The sequence below is a fragment of the Protopterus annectens genome, chromosome 1.part1, assembly GCF_019279795.1.
Source record: "Protopterus annectens isolate FY-2018-M chromosome 1.part1, PAN1.0, whole genome shotgun sequence".
Taxonomy (NCBI): domain Eukaryota; kingdom Metazoa; phylum Chordata; order Ceratodontiformes; family Protopteridae; genus Protopterus; species Protopterus annectens.
In genome coordinates this window covers 1,518,907,226-1,518,929,725 of record NC_056726.1, presented here as the reverse complement: position 1 = coordinate 1,518,929,725, position 22,500 = coordinate 1,518,907,226, and positions in this window count along the sequence as shown.

Sequence of the window (22,500 nt, the reverse complement as noted above, 5' to 3'; positions counted from 1 at the left end):
CTACTGAATAATATGTTTGAAAAAACATCAGACATATCTACAGCTCAGATGGCTTAGTGGTAAATTGTTGTGGCTGTGGTGTGCAGGGCCTGGTTTCAAGACTTGCAAAGGTGGGAAGAACAAGGGCTGTTGGATACAGCGTGATTAAGGCAGTTGTAAGTGGGTTTGCACGGTGGTAAGCAATGCTAAAAATGCTTACTTTGTGTAGGCATTGCTTAGCACCACACAAAAAGGCTTAGTCCTGCTTACCCCTGTGCTAATTTATTTAAAAGAAAAAAGGGGTGATAGGAAAGTGGTGAAAAAGGGGTCACAAAGGGGGTAAAACAATATGAAAGATAGCAAGGGATGTGCAGGATGGGTGTAGGGAAGGTCAATAGCTGTCCATTTCTTCTACAGCAACAGCTGTGCATATATACTGAATTTGGAGGTAAATTTGGTCACTCAAACCCCTGAGAGAGAGGGGCAAGGATGATAATAATATATTGTGGAGCCAGTTAGACCATATTACATGTGTCCAGTGGACATGTGTGCAAAATGGACAGCTATGTATGGGGTGACCTTTTTTTTGGGAACAGATTGTCCTTTTTTTTTCTAAGGTGAAAGTGGGATGTTGAGGAAGGATAGTAGATATATTTGGGGAGGTAAGTTGGATAGGAAGACAGACAAGACAGACAAGACAGCATACAGGGGCAGTATAGGACACATGTGGGTGGTAAACACCTTGGACAGGGAGGGGTGTTTGGTAATCGGAAGCACACAAGACCCAAATGGATACAGTGGGACTGAGGTCCCCATGCATGGGCAGTCAACACTGTACTTTCACGGCCCCAAAGGTGGCTGTACTTGTGGCTCAGCAGGAGGGGCAGGCAGACCCTCTAAATGCACCATACAGCCCAAAAGCTGGGGTAGCAGACCTCCCAATTCCTTGTGGAGCTCACTACGCACTAGACCCCAGACCTGGATTTAGGTGACAGGATCCAGTCTGCACCCGTACTCAGGGAGGAATGAGCCCCATCCCCTGAGGTGGTTCCACCCAAAGATGGTGCAGGACCAGTGGATGAAGAGGTCCTGGGGTGGGTCCCAAATGTGCTGGGGTCCAGTGCCAAGGCCAGATTAGAGGGGAGAGGCAGATCCACTGGGATCAGCCTTCCCAGATGTGCTATGGTGTTCCAGTTTTAAAACATTTGTTGGTTAGTAATGGTAAACACATTCCAGGATTAGTTATAATAGCATGCATGAGTATTCCTATTACACCAAAACAACAGATATGGAACAGTTGCATAGCAAACAGAACACATGCATATATGGAACCACAGTGGGCATTACACCGGCATGCAGGTTACATTGATAGCAACAGGCCAACAATGATAGTATTTGAACAGGGAACATTAACTGGAAAAGATTTCAACATTTGTAGAACAATAGGACACATGTCCCAACAGTAGGTTTGGTGGAAAACATACCCATTCATTTATGTGTTTAGATTATTGGTGAATATTTGGTGGGGGGGGGGAGATGTCAATTAACCAATGTAGATTCTTGCAGTGATCACAGCTTTAATGATCATTGCTCTAATCATTACTCTACAGGTATTATTACAACAACCTATGGCCTTGGGTTGGGCAGTGGTATGTTTTTACACAGTGTACAATTACATCCTTTTTATAGCTACTTTATACCTTCTCTTACCTGGAAGACCTGTGGAGGGAATGTTTGTTAATACTGCCTGACTGTTTCCTCCCATATTCACATAGTCAGTGTTACATATGTGCACTCATGCTGTGTGGGTGTGTGTCTGTGTGTGTGTGTGTGTGTGTGTGTGTGTGTGTGTGTGTGTGTGTGTGTGTGTGTGTGTGTGTGTATGTGTGTGTGCTACTGACATACTCTGCTTTGATTTCTATCAGTCACCCTGGTTGTTGGTAGCAGGGACCGGTACCTGTGACAGCATGACACGTTTGAACATTTTTGGGGGGAGATCACTTGGTGTATGTACTTATCTTGCTGTAATTTGCAGCTTTGGGATTGGACCATGGTTGTTGGACACAGTATAACTACAGCCTTCGTATAGCTACTTTATACCTTCTCTTACCTGGACAACCTGTGGAGGAAATTTCTTTTAACAGTACCTGACTGTTTCTACCCATATTCACATAGTCAGTGTTACATATGTGCACTCATACTTTGTGTATGTGTGTGTGTGTGTGTGTGTGTGTGTGTGTGTGTGTGTGTGTGTGTGTGTGTGTGTGTGTGTGTGTGCGTGTGTGCGTGTGTGTGTGTGTGTGTGTGTGTGTGTGTGTGTGTGTGTGTGTGTGCGTGCTACTGCCATATTCTGCCCTGATTTCTATCGGTCACACTGGTTGTTGGGAGCAGGAACTAGTAGCTGTGACAGCATGACACTTTTGAACATTTTTGGGGGGAGACCACTTGGTGTATGTCATTATCTTGCTGTCATTTGCAGCCCTGGTGTTGGACCATGGGTGTTGGACATGGTATAACTGCAGCCTTCCTATAGCTACTTTATACCTTCTCTTACCTGGACGACCAGTGAGGAAATTTCTGTTAACACTACCTGACTATTTCTATACATATTCACAAAACCCTAGGTGAAATTATGCATACAGCTTACTACCACTCCTGGGATTCGAACTGTGGCTGTTTCTGCAAAAAATACAACACGCATGTGTTTCATCAGAATGAGCTATTGAGAAACAGCTGTTTTTTTGTTGAATGTTTTCTGTCTAATTCTCTCTTGTTTGTACAATTTGACCTTGTAATTATGACATTCTTATACAGACATTCCTATACATAACTTTTGACATAGCTCAGTGTGGAAAACAGTGGTTAACACAACAGTACTATTCAGATATCAGATCTTTGTGCATGAAACATTTAATTTCAGTTAATCTCGTGTCTTACAGAGGCACTAACTTTATCAGATGAGACTTGATTGTTTAATGCTTTCAGAGCTATAGTTGCTGTGCATAACCTGTACACATTTCAAACTATACAATACCAACGTAAACACAACCAGTCCAGGGTTTTGTATTATATTGACAGGCAGTTACAGTTTTATTTATATATAACCTATATGAGACGATTACTGTAATATTGTCTGGTTTATTCAGTACAAACCATACCCATTTTTAATACTGCAAGGTGATATTCTACTCCTTTATATTTATTTGGTATGAATACTGTAACCTAGATTGTTACTCACCAGCCTCGCAAAGCAGCCTTAGCAACTTGCTGGCATGGGCTTCCTGGTTCACAGTCCGCTTAGATGGAACTATAAAGAAGATAGAGAAACATTTATGCATACCTATCCATCACATACACAGGCTGGACTTTGGTAAACAGTTAATGATGTGAATAGTTACACATGACTGGGACATCACCCCTCTGCCATGATTCTTGGACCCACTGGCCCAAGAGCTTCTTCTTCCCATGCTTCAAGTTGGCATAGTGGTGTCAGACCTGCTCACCAGTCTGAGGGATTCCAGTGGCTCTGGTGAGATCATGGGCAAGACTTTCCCAGGCCTCCACATTGTATTGGAAGCCCTGGTACTGTTCCTGCAGCAGTCGCACATCATGGTTTTTAACAAGGAGTCCTACCATGACCTTAGACTCCTGTATGCCCCAGCACTGTGCCCAAAAGCACATACCCTCACCAACACCAGCCATACTGCCTACAGTGGGGAGCTACAACCAGTTATGAGCTGTATTCCTGCTTGCAATGTTTAAATATGGCCGATTTCTTGCCCTTTGCCATGATTGGACAGTTCTAAATATGCTGAACTAAGCTAAGCTATGGGAAAACCTGCTTAGGCAGTGCTTAAAGGGGCAGATTCATTACTGCTTACCAATGGGCAAATCCACTTAGCTGGGCTACTCATTGCTTAGCATTCATATTTCAGCAATGCTTACACCCGGCAAGCATAGCTGTGCAATGCTTAGCATTGCTTAAGTTTTGTTTTATAGACTATCAGCTTTCTGGGATTGATTCATCATTCTTGACACATTATAATTTTATGTTTACCTTCCCTGACATCCCTCTATGTGCTTTCATTACATTTATTCTTGTGTTACTATACTGCATGGGGCACTTGTGTTTATATGGGGGTTTCACATCTTTTCTGGACTGACACCTTATTTTTGGTTCTGCTACATTACCCTGGGTAATAAATATTATTTACTACTTCATTTATTACAACATATGACTTTTACAACTGCTTTTACATTTAAAAGTGAAAAGACTTCACTGGGGCTCGAACCGTGAATGCAAAGCTGCAACTCTAACTGCTACACTATTTTAGATTACTTGTTTAGCTGATATTTTCCTATTTAACTCCTTCAGATGTTTAAGCTATGCTAAGCACAGGTGCACAAAAGACACACCCACTCAGCTATGCTTAAACTTTGTTGCGGCCCGAAAAAAAAAATATATGTAATTTAATTTTTTCTTATTTTACTGGGATGACAGGTTTAGCATTAGTGTGCGTTTACTATTGATGGACAGTTCATTTCAGACTCCACATTGAGGGTAAAGTCATGTTAATGCAAAACCTGTTATTCTATCAACTTTCTAAGTTTGTATGGGCTGTATTTAAAATCTGTGTCCCTATTTGTCCCCCCAACATTTGTCCAACTGTTGGGCTCTACAAGGTTGAGAGGTATGCATCCTCTCTCATTTTGAATTGCCGAATGGCAATTCTGGAGTGCAGGGGGCATGTGCATTGTGAGTGCACTGTTCTCGGACATGCACCCTGCACTCACGCGCAGAACCATGTCCGTATTAGAGCATGACAGTGTGCCTTCATGAATATGCATGGCGCTCTGCTGTGCTGCCCAGGAACGGTCCCTTCCATGCAGGAATAAGCTATTTTTGCATGGATGTTTGCTGAATCCAGGGGATTCTTTCCATACAAAACAAATATTCTTTAACTAATAAACAGTAAGTAAGAACTGAAACCTGAAGCTGAATGTGGCTTTCTGTATTATTGTCTCTCAAAGAAAACAACATAAGTCAATTTGCTTATAAATGAAAAGGCATCTTTGGATCCAGCACTCATAATTACATGATTTCAATTTTCAGAGCTTCATAACTTCCACAAACAGAAATTATTGCATATATACTAAGTGTTTTTGTTTGAAGATGTAGTTTCCTTGGAACTTCTCTAGCTTAGCTTGTCAAACAGATTGTCCTGGCCTCCATAGTACTCTTAGATTGGTTAGGTACATTAGACCTATTGGGCTTGCCAATCAATGTAAGAGGACCAAAGGACATTTTGTTGGTGATTTTGAAATTTTAAGTGAAATTTTACCAATGGGCTATCACTTCATAGCTCTGTTGTCAATCATTTTCAAAGAGCTGGTGTTCATAGAAGGGAGATACAATCAGATCCCAGAAGATTTAATTAGGCTTCCCAACTGGTGTGGAGTAATAGGTTGACCTTTGAAATTTGGGTGATGGCGGACCCTTGTTAATGTGCGTTTTCAAATGTTATCTTGTCCCTTGGTCCCATAGTCGACCATTTTTTGTAGAATCTCTCTCCATCCAGTATTCATAAAATTAAACTATAAACCTGCTAGGAGGCTTTGCAGGATATTGCCAAGAATAACAGAGTAGTTATATACAGCTTTGTCAAACAATGGTTCTAGTGCACCCTTAAATGATTCAAGATGTATGGGGTTCTATTGTCTGTTGGCAAAATATTTCATAGTTCTTACATGAAATGATCTTTTTCCTGTAGTACTGTTATAAGGAGAATAGTTGACAGGCAAACAGCTGTTTCTGGTTTGTATAACATTAGCCCAAAATTCAGTTCCTAGTGTTCCTTTCATGGCGTTATCATTCAGATTTATAGATCCGTATTAAACCACCTCTTACCAGTCTGTATGCAACTGAATATAATGACAACTTTTTAAGACTGTTCTCATAACATACAGTAAGTGTTTAACTCTAAACATTTGCCTTTTAAAACATCTTTGGATCCTTACAGTTTTTAGTACTGAAATGAATTATAAATACATGTAGCTGCACCATATTCAGTTTCATGTCTTACTACAGCCTTCTAGAAGAATAGTAGAACATTTTCTTCCTTAAAAGGTATGCTTTTGTAAGATATCCTTTATAACTATGTAGCATTTTCTAGCTGTCATGTCTACATTATCCTCATGCAGAAATCCCCTGCTTATAATAATAACCAAATCCTTAATCTTCTCTTCTTGTTCAAGTATAACATTATTTATGGTGTATGGGTATGAAATAGAAAATGAAAGTGGGTGCTTTATTATATATTTATTATTTTTTCTTTACAAAGCTGGGAGTTTTGTTTTTGTATATTGGTAAAAGGGATTATTTTTTCCAAAGTGAAACATTTTTTTGTTTTCCTGGTATTAAAATCAATTTTCTTTTTCAATGGCCACAAATATAAAGCAGCCATAAGACCTTGCAACTTAGTTTGACCTCACAGTAGTCCCAGTTTTCATGTCATCATCAAACTTGTTAATCATTAAGAAAAAAAAATCTAAATTCTAAGCTTGTTTCCTGCCTTTCTTGTAACTAGTCTAGTCCAGATACAGATTTGCTGTATCCAAGACTGTATGTAAGCTTCTGAGCCAACCAAGCCTTTCTGTGTTGGAGGGAAGCTTTCTAGCTTATCAGTGGGAGTGGTTAGCACTAGGTAACCTGTCTACTACATAAGGAGTGGTTTCTGGCTCAGAAATTGTAGTTTATTGGCCGTTTGGGCAGTTTTTCCATCTCTTTCAACTTTCTGGTTTAAAAGCCCATGTTTGCACTTGTTTCCTACCTTTCCTGTAACTAGTCTAATCCAGATACAGATTTGCTGTATCCAGGACTGTTTGTAAGCTTCTGAGCAGTGCCAAAGTCTGCTCTTCAGTTTTTCCCCTTAGATCTACTAGTTGTCTCCTCTCCTGTACTTTTAATAGCTTATTAGCCTAGCACTTTACTAGACTTCCTGTAGCAATTATTGTAGCACACAAAAGTGCTACCAGCACTAAACATTCTACAAGGAAACAGCTCCAGTACTTACTATTAATGCCCTCCCCTCCAGACATATTTTAAGGTCAGTTCCCTGTGCTTTCTCCTATTAACCTGGTGAACATAGGCATCCTGAGGCAATGTAGCAACTACCTCATGTACAAAGACAACCCTCTCCTCTTACCTTCCAACACTCAGACTTGTGAGAGATGCACTTATATAGCCAAATTGGAAGCCACACACTCTCCAGCCAAGACAGAAATAGCTGGTTAAAAGGAGAAGGTCAACACTTGCACCACACCACATGGAACACAGAGCCCTCTAGAACACACACCAGCACTGCCTTCATATAAAAACACAAACCACACACCCACCTTCGCGGAGGTTCTCAATAAATATCTACTCAGACATCACAGATCTCCAAGGCAGAAATGGACTCAACCACAACACAACACTAATCATGAGACACATAACTCTCATGAACAGTGTGCCACTCTCCAAAGACCCTAAGGAAAAACAGCATGCCCAATACACTAGTCATAGGTGACTCAATAGTGAGGCACACTGATACCCCACTCACTAGGTTGAATAAGGGCAAAGTAACAGTCAGCTGCCTGTCAGGTGGCAGGATCTGCCACATAACACATACACTCAGGTCCCTCAACAAAAGGTACAGATATGACTCTGTCATTGTACATATGGGTGTGAATGACTTGAGGTGCACCTCCCTGGACTACATGAAAAGTGACATGGAGGAGCTCTCAGATTATGTAGCCCAGGAGGGTATGACCCTAGCCATGAGCAGCATCCTACCATCACCCAGAATGATACCACTGTACAAGCAGAAAATGACTGATTTCAACAACTGGCTAAGTTTTTGGTGTCATTCTAAGGGGATCCAGTATCTGTCTGCCTGGGATGACATGATTGACAGACCTCAATGCTTTGCCAGAGGTGGCCTGCATCTGTCACACCTGGGCTTCTGGATACTGACAAAGGCTCTTGCCATCCCTATAGTGCCTTCTTTAGGTGGTGTTCCAAAGACCAAATTACCAACGTAACAGTTACAAACACATGCAATCTGAGGGTCATGCTGCTCAATGCTAGAAGTCTAAATCTCAAAATGCACTCACTCGAAGTACTCCTTAAAAAGGAGAACATTGACATAGGTGCCATAACTGAGACCTGGTTCAAGGCAGCAGAAAGAATCCCTGCACTACCAGGCTATAACTCATTCCACACCTTTCGGTCCCAGAACATGCACAAAATCTCCAAAGGTGGTGGTGTTTCCATATTCATAAATGATGTGCACACCTCCAGACTGATAGCCTAACATAATGCATCTGAGATACTTCAGGTGCAGCTGACATTGGGTAAGAAAGCAATTCAGGTCGTAGCCTACTATAGATCCCCAACCATGTCCCAAGACTCACACTCCACATTCCAAAGCACCCTGGAGAATATTAGAGTCCAACCTAACACTCTCATACTGGGCGACTTCAACTACCCCTCCATTAACTGGGAAAACTACTCATGTACCAATACACTTGCCCAACGTTTCCTGGAATTCGTTAATTGCAATGCCCTGGACCAGCTCATTCTTACCCCCACTAGAGGTATCAACATGCTTGACCTGGTCATTATTAACATGGGTACCCGTTGCTCTACACCAATAGTCAACTCTTAATTGGTTATATCTGTCCACAAACTAATCACCTTGGAATCCCCCCCCCCCCCGTAAAGGTAACCACCATGAAAAACTTCTCCAAAGCTAACTTTGGGCTTTTGAAAACAGAGGTGGCTAACTTCATAACACCCATGCAAATGGAGATCAGTTGCATGACTATCAAATCATACACCAATGCAGTGTATGAACTTATACAGAAATGCAGGGATCTCGCCATACCCAATAGAAACAAGATGCTCTCCACCAAAAAAAGGAAGCCAATCTGGTGGTCCCCTGTCATAAACAAACTCTACAACAGAATGAGGAAACCGATGCGGAATAAGGTGAAGTCCGAAGACTGGAAAAACTCCCTTATCTGCCTCAACAAAAAGTTGAGATCCCTCATCAAATCCTCTAAAACTAGCTATGAAAACAGAAGTGCAGCAGATAGTAAACACAACCACAAGGCCTTCTATAGTTATGTAAAGAACCTCCATGGCAATACCCAGATTTGCTGTGAGCTACTGCACAATGGTAGCTCCTATACCGAGCCAACAGATATTGCCAATATACTGGCTGACAGACTCAGTCCCAACTTTACCCTTTCACCCCCCCCCCCAGGGGCCAGTCACAATACTAGTAGATTGCCATGCACCCAGTATTACTGCTGCAGAGGTTAAAACAGCACTGTCCAAGATGAAGAATATAGCTTCTATGGGACCTGACAATATATCTGGCTGTGTTCTACATGAACTACAGAGTGAACTGGCACCTCACCTGTGTGCCATTTTCAATCACAGCCTGACCTCAGGCTTTGTCCCTACTGAATGGTGCACTGCTACAGTCATCTCTCTCTGCAAAGGAGGAACAACTACAGCCCCTGGTAACTAGCGCCCCATTAGCCTGATGAATCTGATATGCAAAGCTATGGAACGCATCATCATGGACCTAATAAACAAGGATATAGGGAATCACGAAACTCTGGATCCCACACAGTTTGGTTTTGTGAAGGGTAGATAATGCCTGCTCAACTTGGTCAACTTTTTTGAGTCAGTCACCAGAGCTGTGGATGAAGGCAAGGTGGTTCATACAGCCTACCTTGATCTGGCCAAGGCCTTTGAAACCATTCCTCACTCAGGAATAATAGAAAAAATTACTAAGCTAGGCATCAACCCCTATATCACTAGGTGGGTTGCAAACTGGCTCACAGGTAGAACCCACAGTGTGAAAGTTGCTGACTCCAAGTCAGATTGCCAACCAGTCACAACTGGAGTCCCTCAGGGTTCGGTCCTGGGTCCTCTCCTGTTTGGTATCTACTTCTCTGAAGTCCAGGCCAACGTGAAGGGACTCTGGCTGACAAAGTTTGCAAATGATTGCAAGTTGGGAGCTATTATTAACTCCCTGAGTGATGTGGAATCCTACAGAAAGGCCTCACTTAGACCAATTGGTGTCAGAACCATGGCCCTAAGCTCAATGCCAAAAAATTGTGTCATCATCCCCATTCGGAAAAACCCAGTTCTCATGAATTAACACATTAATGGGAATCCACTGAGCAAAGAAGATGTTATAAGAGATCTGTGAACACAGGTTGCCAGCAACCTCTCTTTTTACCACCACATTGCCACTGTGATCAGAAAGTCCTTCTATGTGGCACATCTCATTACTAAGGGTTTGCATCCAGAAAGAGGTCATTGTCTCCCTCTACTCTTCCCTCATTAGGCCAATCATCAAGTACAATGCCCCATTTGGCATGTACCTCACTAGACATCTGAAATAACTGAAGATGCTGCAAAAGTACCTCACAATGAGGATCCTAGGCCTTAAACACTTGTCCTATATGGACAGACTAAAAAAACTCCAACTATTCTCTGTCTCATATCACCTGCTTAGAGGTGATCTTTGCTTGATTTACAAAGCCATGTCTGACCCAGCTCTGTTAGAAATGCTACATCTAAAGAAATCCCAATCCCTCCACACCACTCACTCCAGAGACCTCAACCTCATTACCACAATCAACAGAACATGGAGGAACAGGTTCATAGCTCAGAGACAGCCCATGCTATGGAATAGACTTCCCATACATGTCAAGCAGAGCACTTCACTGGCTCTCTTGAAGAGAAATCTTTATGAGTGGATAGGAAATAGAAAATTCACCCCAGGGATCACTCCAGTGGATTTACTCAACAGAGGCACTGGGAACTAAGGTCAGGTGGCACTTTGCCAGGGTAATCCTATGGGCTAGGCTTCTAAATGCTTCAGGGCCATTAGCCTAGCACACACCTATGAACCTAAATATTAAGAATAAATTATTAAAAGAAGAAATAAAATTAATTGATAAATCCATTTTATTGTCAGAACTCAAATTTCAAATAAATAAAGGTGAATAAAGATCCTGGGATTGATTGTATTGTTCCAGAGTTATAAAAACTTCTACCTAAAGAAGCTTTGATACTATTATTAAACACTTATACATAATAAATGAATCAGAAAGTATTTCCTCATCTTGGAAATATAACTTAATTTCACCTATATTAAAATCAGATAAAAAAGACAAGGAATCCTCCACTTACAGACCAAATAAAATTTTTATGGTTATATATATGCAAATAGAATTAAACATTTTCTACCTTTACTCATAAATGAAGATCAAACAAGTTTTATTAGAAATAGAAACTCATATGACAACATTAAATGGATACTTACAATAATAGATTATTTTAACACTACCAAAGAAAATCTAACTTTGGTGTGTTTAGATATCAATAGTGTTTTGATTCAGTCAATTTGCATTACTTGTTATTGACTCTAAAATAATATAATTTTCAGATAACTTTAAATGATTAATTAAAATGCGTTATGAAAAATCATCTGTGTACATAAAAATTGGATCATATACTTATAAACCAATCACAATCATCAAAGGTACTAAACAGGGGTAGCCATTAGCACCATTATTATTTGCCTTAGCCATACAACCATTTGCCACATTTATTAGATCTAGCATCACTATTAAAGGTATTCAATTCACTAAAATATTAAATTCCAAGATTCAGTTATTTGCAGATGATAGACTATTAACATTGACTGATAAAAAACAGTCTTTGCAAATATTATTTGATGCAATGTTAGTTTTTTCAAAGGATATCAGGACTTTGAGTTAATGATAACAAAACTAAAGTCTTACTTATAAACTTTAAAACAAGTAAAATAAATATGAAATAGCAAATTCTACAAATGTATGGTTCTAGGTAAAAAAAGTATTTAGGAATTATATTTTCAGGCAACATTAATAACATAATAACAATGAATTGTTCTAACATACTAAATTATATAAAACTTCTTATGAATAAATGGATTACATTTTTACAATGGATGAGAGACTTTATTTGACTAAAATGATTATTTTTCCAAATATTTTATACTTAATACAAATCATTTCACTTCCTCTACCTATAGAATGTATAAAACAATTTAATTTGCTGATGTTAAACTTTTAATGGTACCCTAACAAGCCTAGATTACCACTAAATCATCACTTCAAAGGTTGGCAAATAGGTGGCATTGGACTTCCAGATAAAGACCAGAACAATTCATTGTTATTATGTTATCACCAAGAATGATGCCACAATATGAAGACAAGATGATCAATTTCAACAATTGGCTTAAGTACTGGTGTCATTCAAAGGGGATCCAATGCCTGTCAGCTTGGGATGATATGCTCAACAAGCCACAATGCTTCGCTAAGGACGGCTTGCACCTGTCACCCATGGGCATTCGGATATTGGCAAAGGCTCTTGCTTCCCCCATAGTGCCTTTTTTAGGCAAGGCTCAAAAGACAAACCCACCTCCATAGGTATCACAAGGGATAAGAAACTAAGAGTAATGCTACTCAATGCCAGAAGTCTAAACCTCAAGATGCACTTTTCGAAACTCTCCTTAGCATGGAGAACATCGATATCTGTGTAGTAACAGAAACCTGGTTCAGGGCTCCTGAGAGCACCCCAGCACTACCAGGTTATACCTCATACCATGCTTTTTGGCCCCAAAACTTGGACCGAACCACAAAAGGAGGGGGAGTATCGATATTCATCAAAGATACCCACACCTCCAGGTTGGTGGCAAAGCACGAAGCATCAGAGACTATCCATGTGCAACTAACAGTGGGTAAAACTGCCTTCCAGTTTATAGCCTGCTACAGACCACCCTCCCAAACCCAGGAACCCCACTTGGCCTTCCTGAGAACACTGGAAAATATGAAGGTCTCTCCAAACACCATTATATTGGGCGACTTCAACTACCCAAACATAGACTGGGAGCATTACTCTAGCTCCAACACCCTAGCCCAAAGGTTCCTAGAATTTATAAACTCAAATGCTATGGAACAACTTGTTATCACTCCCACAAGAGGGGAAAACATACTGGACCTGATCATCACCAACATGGGGACTCTATGCTCCAGACCAGAAGTGTATCCCTCACTGGTAAGATCTGACCATAAAGTAATCTCACTGGATATTCACATCCCGACCCCACTCCCTGCCCAGAAAACCACAGTGAAAAACTTCTCTAAAGCAAATTTCACACTCCTCAAAACTGAGGTGGAATCCTTCAAAGCCCCTGGGCCTGTGGAAAATACGGCCCGGACCGCAGAATCCTTTATAAATGCATTCAATGAACACCTTCAGGAATGCATGGATCATGCGATCCCAAATAAAACCAAGACCCAATCCTTCAAAGGCAGACGTCCTGTCTGGTGGACCCCAGCCATAAACAAACTATACAATAGAAGGAGGAAGCTACTAAATGATAGAGCAAAATCCCAAAAAGGGAAGGCATCACTGATCAGTATTAGCAAAAAACTACGGGCACACATAAAATTGTCTAAGGCTAGCTTCGAGAGAAAAATTGCGCAGGAAACTAAGGATAATCACAAGGCTTTCTTTAGTTATGTTAGGAACCTGGGTGGTAATTCCCAGATATGCTCAGAATTAGTCCAAAATGACAAAAAATACACGAACCCACAGACATTGCCAACATCCTAGCTGACAGGTTCAGCGCAAACTTCTCCCCTCCCACCAAAAGGGCAAATATCTATCCCAGCAGAGTGCTGCCCCTGACATCTCAGATGCTCAGGTAAGAGCCGCCTCTCCAAAGCAAAAACACAGCATCAATGGGACCAGATGGTGTCCCGGCTGCGTCCTACATGAACTCCAAGAAGAGCTAAACCCAAACATAAAACTACTATTCAATCTCAGCCTTACTACAGGATATGTGCCCAAAGAGTGGCGTACAGCAACAGTGGTCCCTCTCCATAAAGGTGGTGCCTCAACGGATCCTGGAAACTATCGCCCCATAAGCCTGACTAGCTTGGTCTGCAAAGCTATGGAAAGGATCATCATGGACCTCATAAATAAAGATATTGGGGACCTACAAACACTGGATCCTACCCAGTTCGGCTTTGTTAAGGGAAGATCCTGCCTCTTAAACCTGGTTGATTTCTTTGAAACAGTCACCGAGGCCATTGACGAGGGGAAGGTGGTCCACACAGCCTACCTGGACCTCGCAAAGCCTTCGATACAATACCCCACTCGGGCATTATAGATAAGCTCACCAGCTTAAATATAAACCCCTATGGCACTAGATGGATTGCAAACTGGCTCAAGGACAGAACCCACATGGTTAGAATTGCTGGAGCCATGTCAGACAAAAAACCAGTTACAAGTGGTGTCCCACAAGGCTCAGTCCTGGGACCTTTCTTGTTCGGTATATATTTCTCGGAGTTACAGGCCAACACGGAAGGACTGTGGCTGACCAAGTTCGCAGATGACTGCAAACTGGGCACCATAATCGACTCTTCAGTCGACACAAGCATCCTCCAAAAGGGCCTCATAGAAACAGACAACTGGTGCCAGAGCCATGGCCTCAAGCTAAATGCCAAAAAGTGTATAGTCATCCCCTTTGGCAAAAACAAAGTGCCCACAAATTACCACATAGGTGGTAATCCATTAAGTACAGAAGAAGTAATTAGGGACCTGGGGACCCAAGTTGATAGCAATCTCTCATTTGACAACCACGTGGCCAAAGTGATTAGAAAAACATTTTATATAGCCCACCTAATCATGAAGGGATTCACATCTAGATCAGGGGACGTCATCGTGCCTGTTTACTCATCCCTCATCAGGCCCATAATTGAGTACAATGCCCCTTTTGGGATGTACCTTACCAGACACCTGCAGCAACTGGAAAGACCCCAAAAGTACCTCACCAAGAGGATCAAAGGGCTCAAACAGATGCCATATGCTGCCCGGTTAAAGAAACTCCAGCTCTACTCAGTGGCATACCTTCTGTTCAGAGGCGATCTGTGCCTGACGTATAAAGCCATGTCCAACCCGAAATTAATGGACATGCTGCACCTCAGAAAATCCAAATCCCATCGAGCTACGCTCGAGACTTGAACCTCAGCACTGAAATAAATAGGACATGCTGGAGGGACAGATTCATAACCCAGAGGCTCCCTTCACTCTGGAATAAAATCCCAGTCCAGGTTAGGCAGAGTCCCTCATTGACTCTCTTTAAGAGGAATCTTGATGAGTGGATGGGAGATCGTAGGTTTACCCCGGGTATCACTTCTGTGTCACTGTTAGACAGAGGCACAGTATACTAACCTCGAAAAAGGGCATAGCAAAATAAATTTAAAATGGGTGGCGAAAGCCAAACACATTCTGGCTAGGCTTATAAATGCCCTAGGGCAGATAGCCTATTATGAACCTATGACCCTAAGAAATGCATGCATTATCATCAGTTTTTTAAAACAATAACTCTTTGGTTAAATTCAAATTATTCTTCACTTTGGAAAAAATGCAAGAAGCAATCTAGTTAGAATCAAATAACTTAGATTTAGTACCAATTAGTAATATATTTTCTAATGCATTTCATTGGTTGTTAAGAGAATATATTCTATGGATTAAAAATAAAAAATACACCCCTGGATTCATGAACAGTCTGTGCAAGAATAGTCTATTCTTGCATGGACTGTTCTGTGTAGGAATACAGCAGCAGTGCGCCCTACATATTAATGAGGGCGCGCTGGTGTATTCCTACATGTACATGATCCATGTATGAGTGCAGGGGGCCTGCATAAGTCTTGCACATACACATAAACACACCCCCTGCACTAAGAAAGTGCCGTATGGCACTTTCAAACAAGGAAGTAGCATAATATTAGAGCCTGGTTCTAATATTATTCATTATTTCAGTGTCCGCGGACACTGCAATGTAAAATTAAGCATGTCAGTGTCTGTGGACACTGAAATAAAGAAAAAAAAGCACACAATCCCTAAGCAGTAGCCCACACAAATTACATGACTGTCCCTGGAATGAGCAGATCCCTGCCCCACATGCCTGCAACCTGCTGATAAATATATGTAATAATTTAATATTTCTTTTTATTTTAATTTTAACAATAAAAAATAAAGTTTAAGCAGAATGCAGTGGGTTTGCACGCCATAGCGCTTTGCTCAGCCCATCTTAAATGCTATTTGAGAGTCAAATAGAATTGTGAAGGAGCAACCCTCACTGTTGATGTAATATAATAATTAAAGCTCTGGTTTAGTGTGCAAGACATGCAAGGTTTGAATCCCAGCTCTGGCCAATATTTTTTATGTGTGGAAGCAGTTGTAAATTAATTTTTATGAATTGAAATGATATTTGTAAGTCATATGCCTCCCTTTTGTTCTTTTCTTTATTTAAAATTAGCGCAGGTTTAAGAGGACGTAAGCGTCGCTTAGCTTCACTTAGCTCTGCACAAACCCGTGCAAACCCACTTACAGCTGCTTAAAAGTGTCTTAATCACTCTGTATCCAGCAGCCCTTCTTATGGCCAGCAACAAAAGAATCAGCCATGCTCAGTCTTGGGCCTGGGATGTTATACACCATAGTCACGGCAATTTCCCACTAGGCCATCTTAGCTGTGAGATGTTTGGATGTTTTTTACAACATATCATGCAGTACAGTCAGTTTACAATTGGAAAGACACTGTGCAATCAGGAATGATTGTTATATACAAATATATACATGAAAAAAATATTTACATATATAGAGATAGATATGTGTGGATATATATATATATATATATATATATATATATATATATATATGTGTGTGCGTGTGTGTGTGTGTGTGTGTGTGTGTGTGTGTGTGTGTGTGTGTGTGTGTGTGTGTGTGTGTGTGTGTGTGTGTGTGTGTGTGTGTGTAACAATATACAGATATATTACCAAGAAATACTGATGTGTACGTATATTATATATATCTATATATATATATATATATATATCTATATATATATATATATATATATATATATATATATATATATATATATATATATATATATATATATATATATATATATATATATATATATATATAAATATATATATATGGGGCAGTATGCACAGTTGGATATGAAAGGACCCATGACACTCGCATCTGCACCCAGTTCAAATAATAAGTGAACAGTACGTTGCTACAAAAGCATGATAGGCCATACATAATGGCCGGACATATACAGAGACCTTTTAGCAACACAACTACAATGAGTGAAGATAGTAAACAAAAATTCAAACAGCCTGTAATTCACACAAGTTCATTTTACTCTGATGTTTTTGCCAAAGCCTTCAAGGAGTAACACATTACAAGAAATATTTGCCTTAATTAGATGAAGCAATTAACACATAAATACATTTAAATACACAGCAAATAATTACACTCCTCATTCAACCCCCTAGATTGTAAAGTATCACATTTAAAAACATACATTGATTGTGTACATAACAATTGTTCTTTTATGACTGTTTGACCAAACTGAGAAGCAGACTTTTTCCAAAACAGTACCTTGTAACCCACTACACTTTATTACATGTCTATACACAGCCTCCAATTACACTACACATTCAACCTCCTAGGGGATAAAGTATCACATTTAAGAACTTAAACCATTTCTGTACATAACAATTCTTCTTTCAGGACTACTACCCCCATGGTGGGAATTATAGAAATGTACAGCTATAAAACTGTCTTCTTCCTCATCAGTAATATGTCTCACATGTTCTAACAGGCTAGATTTAAAACACTTGTTACTCTCCCCCACATAAAATATGTTAGAAGGGCATCTAAGAGCATTCTCCATACACCAACCTCTTGAACGTACATGTTGTTCACCCTTTCCCCTCAACAGGAATGATAGAACATAATAATGGTAGACCCAATTATCAACCTCCTATTGTATGGCATCTGTACCAAGCCTGACATAATTTGGGACAGAGGCCCCAAAACATGGCCATATTGGAAATATTACTGTTACACACTGAGAAAATTGCTGGTGTTACAGGGTTTATTGTAACATAACTTTTCTGAGGGATATAAAGTCTGAAACACATATGGATGTTGGCATGTACTGATTTGCCAAGGACAACACCTGTTTGGGGAACAGACCAAACATAACAGGCAAACCTCTGGCCATTATGTGGATAGCCCTACAGTTGAGAGCTATGCAGACACATAACTTTGCCAGACTGAAACCCGTGCAGAAGTAGTATGTTCAGACAAACCCTGTTAAACAAACAGTATTCAAAACATATAACAACAATACTCACATTCTCCTCCTAAGTCTTTAATTTTCTCCACCATTTAGTTGGCTTGTCTCCACGGGTCTTGTTTAAGAGATATAAGCTCATGCAACTCCAGGATGTCTTCCTCACAGGTAAGGGAAAGGGCTAACTCCCACATGGAGTACTCAGTTATAGGAGTGTGTTGCTATGACAGTGGCTACTGGGATAACTGCACAGCTGCTCTGCAAGCAATCAGCAACTGGGGAACACAAACTGGTGCTCAGGCCATCACATGGTCATGAGCGTTACCTACAAAAGACAAGCTGCCATTTATTCAAACCATCTCTGTCACAGGCAGTCCATCAGTGCAAAGATGAAGTAGTGTGAGAAAAAAGAATAAGAAAGGGTATATCTGTGATATAGCCAGAAAAAAATGTGTATGAAACAAGTACGCATGTAATTGAATGCAGTAGGTGGTCTGTAATAACGGAAAATAGAGGTTTAAAAGCATATGCCTCAACAAGACTTGCTGTACTGATGTACTGCTGAAAAGCACCGATGGCCATAACATGTGGCTCTGATTGTAGTGACTAGGCCAGCTACTGGGATGTTGTACATATCCATATCTTACCTGTGCATATAACTATGATACACATTTTGTCTTGTAAATCTAAGACAACTATACAGAGCATGTGCAGAGTAAAGTACTGCTGCAGATGTGTGTGTTGAACTGCATGCTGTATACTGAGCTCATACCATTTAACCGTCCAGTGTTCTGCACACTGACCATATGTGTGCCTCATATTTGTAGTCATTTACCCATAGAGTTGTGTTATGTCAGTCAAATCCTTGCCAAATCTGTGAAGACTGACATTACAATATCCCCCTTAATTGTCCGCTGGCTTTTCCCTTTTGGGATTGGAACAGTGGATTGTCTGTTGCCATTTCTGCCTGTCATCTGAATCTTGTTCTCTCACACCAGCCTCTTGCATGTCCTCTTTCACCACATCCAGAAACCTTATCTGAGGCCTTCCTCTCTTCCTCTCACCTGGCAGCTGCATCCTTACCATCCTTTTCACAATATAATCAGCACCCCTCCTCAACACATGTCCAAACTGATGTAATGCTGCTTCTCCAAACACTGTCTCATACCCATCCAACATGGCCTGAGCCTGTCATATACACATTGCTAAACTTATGCACCTGTGTCACACCCAGTGAAAAACATAACATCTGTAACTCTGTCATGTGCAGCTCTGACCCTGCCTTTTTGTCAATGCCACTGTCTCTAACCCATATAAAATTAGGTCTCACTACCCTCTTGTAGAACTTAAATATCACGTTTACTGCTACTCGTCTGTCACATATCACTCCTGACACTCTTCTCCACCCTCTCCGTCCTGCCTGTACTCTCTTCTACACCTGTCCTCATAGTCCTCATTACTTTGAAATATTGATCCCAAACATTTGAACACATCTACCTTTGCCAACTGTACCCCATGCATCCTCAACATTCCATTATCCTCCCTCTCATTCACACACAGATATTCTGTCCTAGTGCTGCAGACCTTCATTCATCTCCTCTCTAGAGTATATGGCCACTTCTACAGGGTCTCCAAAAGCTGTTTCCTACTCTTAATACAGATCATAATGTCATCTGTAAACAACATAGTCAACTGAGACTCCCGTATGATCTTATCTGTCATCCTATCCATCACCTTGCAAATCAGAAAGGGCTCACAGCTGAACCCTGATGTCATCCCAACTCCACCTTAAACACATCTGTCAATCCTAATGCAGACCTCAATGCTATCGCACCCTTGTGGTTTTTAAGGCAATTCATTTGGTTATTTGTGACCCTTGTACATATCCTGTACCAGTCTTACATATATCTCTTCCACTCATGACTTCATCATACAATACTACAACTCCTGTCCAGGTACCCTGGCATATTCTGTAAGTGCAGAGAGAAAGAGAGCAACTCGTGACCTTCTCTGTATTTCACCACTAACAGTCTTAGAGCAAACATCACATCGCTAGTGTCCTTTCCACACATGACACCATACTGCTGAACAGCACTCTTTACCTCCCTGCGTAACCTAGCATTCACTACTCTTACCCATGACTTCATGCTGTCATTGGTCAATGTTATCCCTCTGTAATTATCACAGCTCTGCACATCAACCTCATTCTTAACACCATACACAAGCACTTTTTCTCCACTCCTCATGCAACCTCACACTTCCCAAGATATCAATAAACAGTCTGGCTAACACAAAACTGCCAATTCCCCTAAAGAACCCCATGCTTCAACAGGTGTGTAATGTGGACCACAGGCTTGCCAGTATTCATCGTCATCATAGCTATCCTTGCATTATTCTTGTTAAGTCATTCCACTTCCTGACAAACCATACCCACATCATCCAACCTTCTCTGTCTCATTATCTTCATTCATCAGCCTATCAAAGTACACTGTTCGTGTGCTCAACACACTCTCCTCACTTGTGAGTACATATACCTCATCATCCTTTATCACTCTCCATGTGCTCAACACACTCTCCTCACTTGTGAGTACATATACCTCATCATCCTTTATCACTGTCCATGTGCACAACACACTCTCCTCACTTGTGAGTACATATACCTCATCATCCTTTATCCCTGTCCATGTTCTTCACACTCTCCTCGCTTGTGAGTACATATACCTCATCATCCTTTATCACTGCCCATGTGCTCAACACACTCTCCTCACTTGTGAGTACATATACCTCATCATCCTTTATCACTGTCCATGTGCTCAACACACTCCTCACTTGTGAGTACATATACCTCATCATCCTTTATCACTGTCCATGTGCTCAACACACTCTCCTCACTTGTGAGTACATATACCTCATCATCCTTTATCACATCCATGTGCTTCACACTCTCCTCGCTTGTGAGTACATATAACTCATCATCCTTTATCACTGCCCATGTGCTCAACACACTCTACTCACTTGTGAGTACATATACCTCATCATCCTTTATCACTATCCATGTGCTCAACACACTCTCCTCACTTGTGAGTACATATACCTCATCATCCTTTATCACTGTCCATGTGCTCAACACACTCTCCTCACTTCTGAGTACATATACCTCATCATCCTTTATCACTCTCCATGTGCTCAACACACTCTCCTCACTTGTGAGTACATATACCTCATCATCCTTTATCACTGTCCATGTGCTCAACACACTCTCCTCACTTCTGAGTACATATACCTCATCATCCTTTATCACTGTCCATGTGCTCAACACACTCTCCTCGCTTGTGAGTACATATACCTCGTCATCCATTATCACTGTCCATGTGCTCAACACACTGTTCTCACTTGTGAGTACATATACCTCATCATCCTTTATCACTGTCCATGTGCACAACACACTCTCCTCACTTGTGAGTACATATACCTCATCATCCTTTATCACTGTCCATGTGCTTCACACTCTCCTCACTTGTGAGTACATATACCTCATCATCCTTTATCACTGCCCATGTGCTCAACACACTCTCCTCACTTGTGAGTACATATACCTCATCATTCTTTATCACTGTCCATGTGCTCAATACACACTCCTCACTTGTGAGTACATATACCTCATCATCCTTTATCACTGTCCATGTGCTCAACACACTCTCCTCACTTGTGAGTACATATACCTCATCATCCTTTATCACATCCATGTGCTTCCCACTCTCCTTGCTTGTGAGTACATATAACTCATCATCCTTTATCACTGCCCATGTGCTCAACACACTCTACTCACTTGTGAGTACATATACCTCATCATCCTTTATCACTATCCATGTGCTCAACACACTCTCCTCACTTGTGAGTCCATATACCTCATCATCCTTTATCACTGTCCATGTGCTCAACACACTCTCCTCACTTGTGAGCACATATACCTCATCATCCTTTATCACTCTCCATGTGCTCAACACACTCTCCTCACTTGTGGTATATGTACTCATATACCTCATCATCCTTTATCACTGTCCATGTGCTCAACACACTCTCCTCACTTGTGAGTACATATACCTCATCATCCTTTATCACTGTCCATGTGCTCAACACACTCTCCTCACTTGTGAGTACATATACCTCATCATCCTTTATCACTGCCCATGTGCTCAGCACACTCTCCTCGTCCATGTCCCTAAATCACCATTCCCATGTG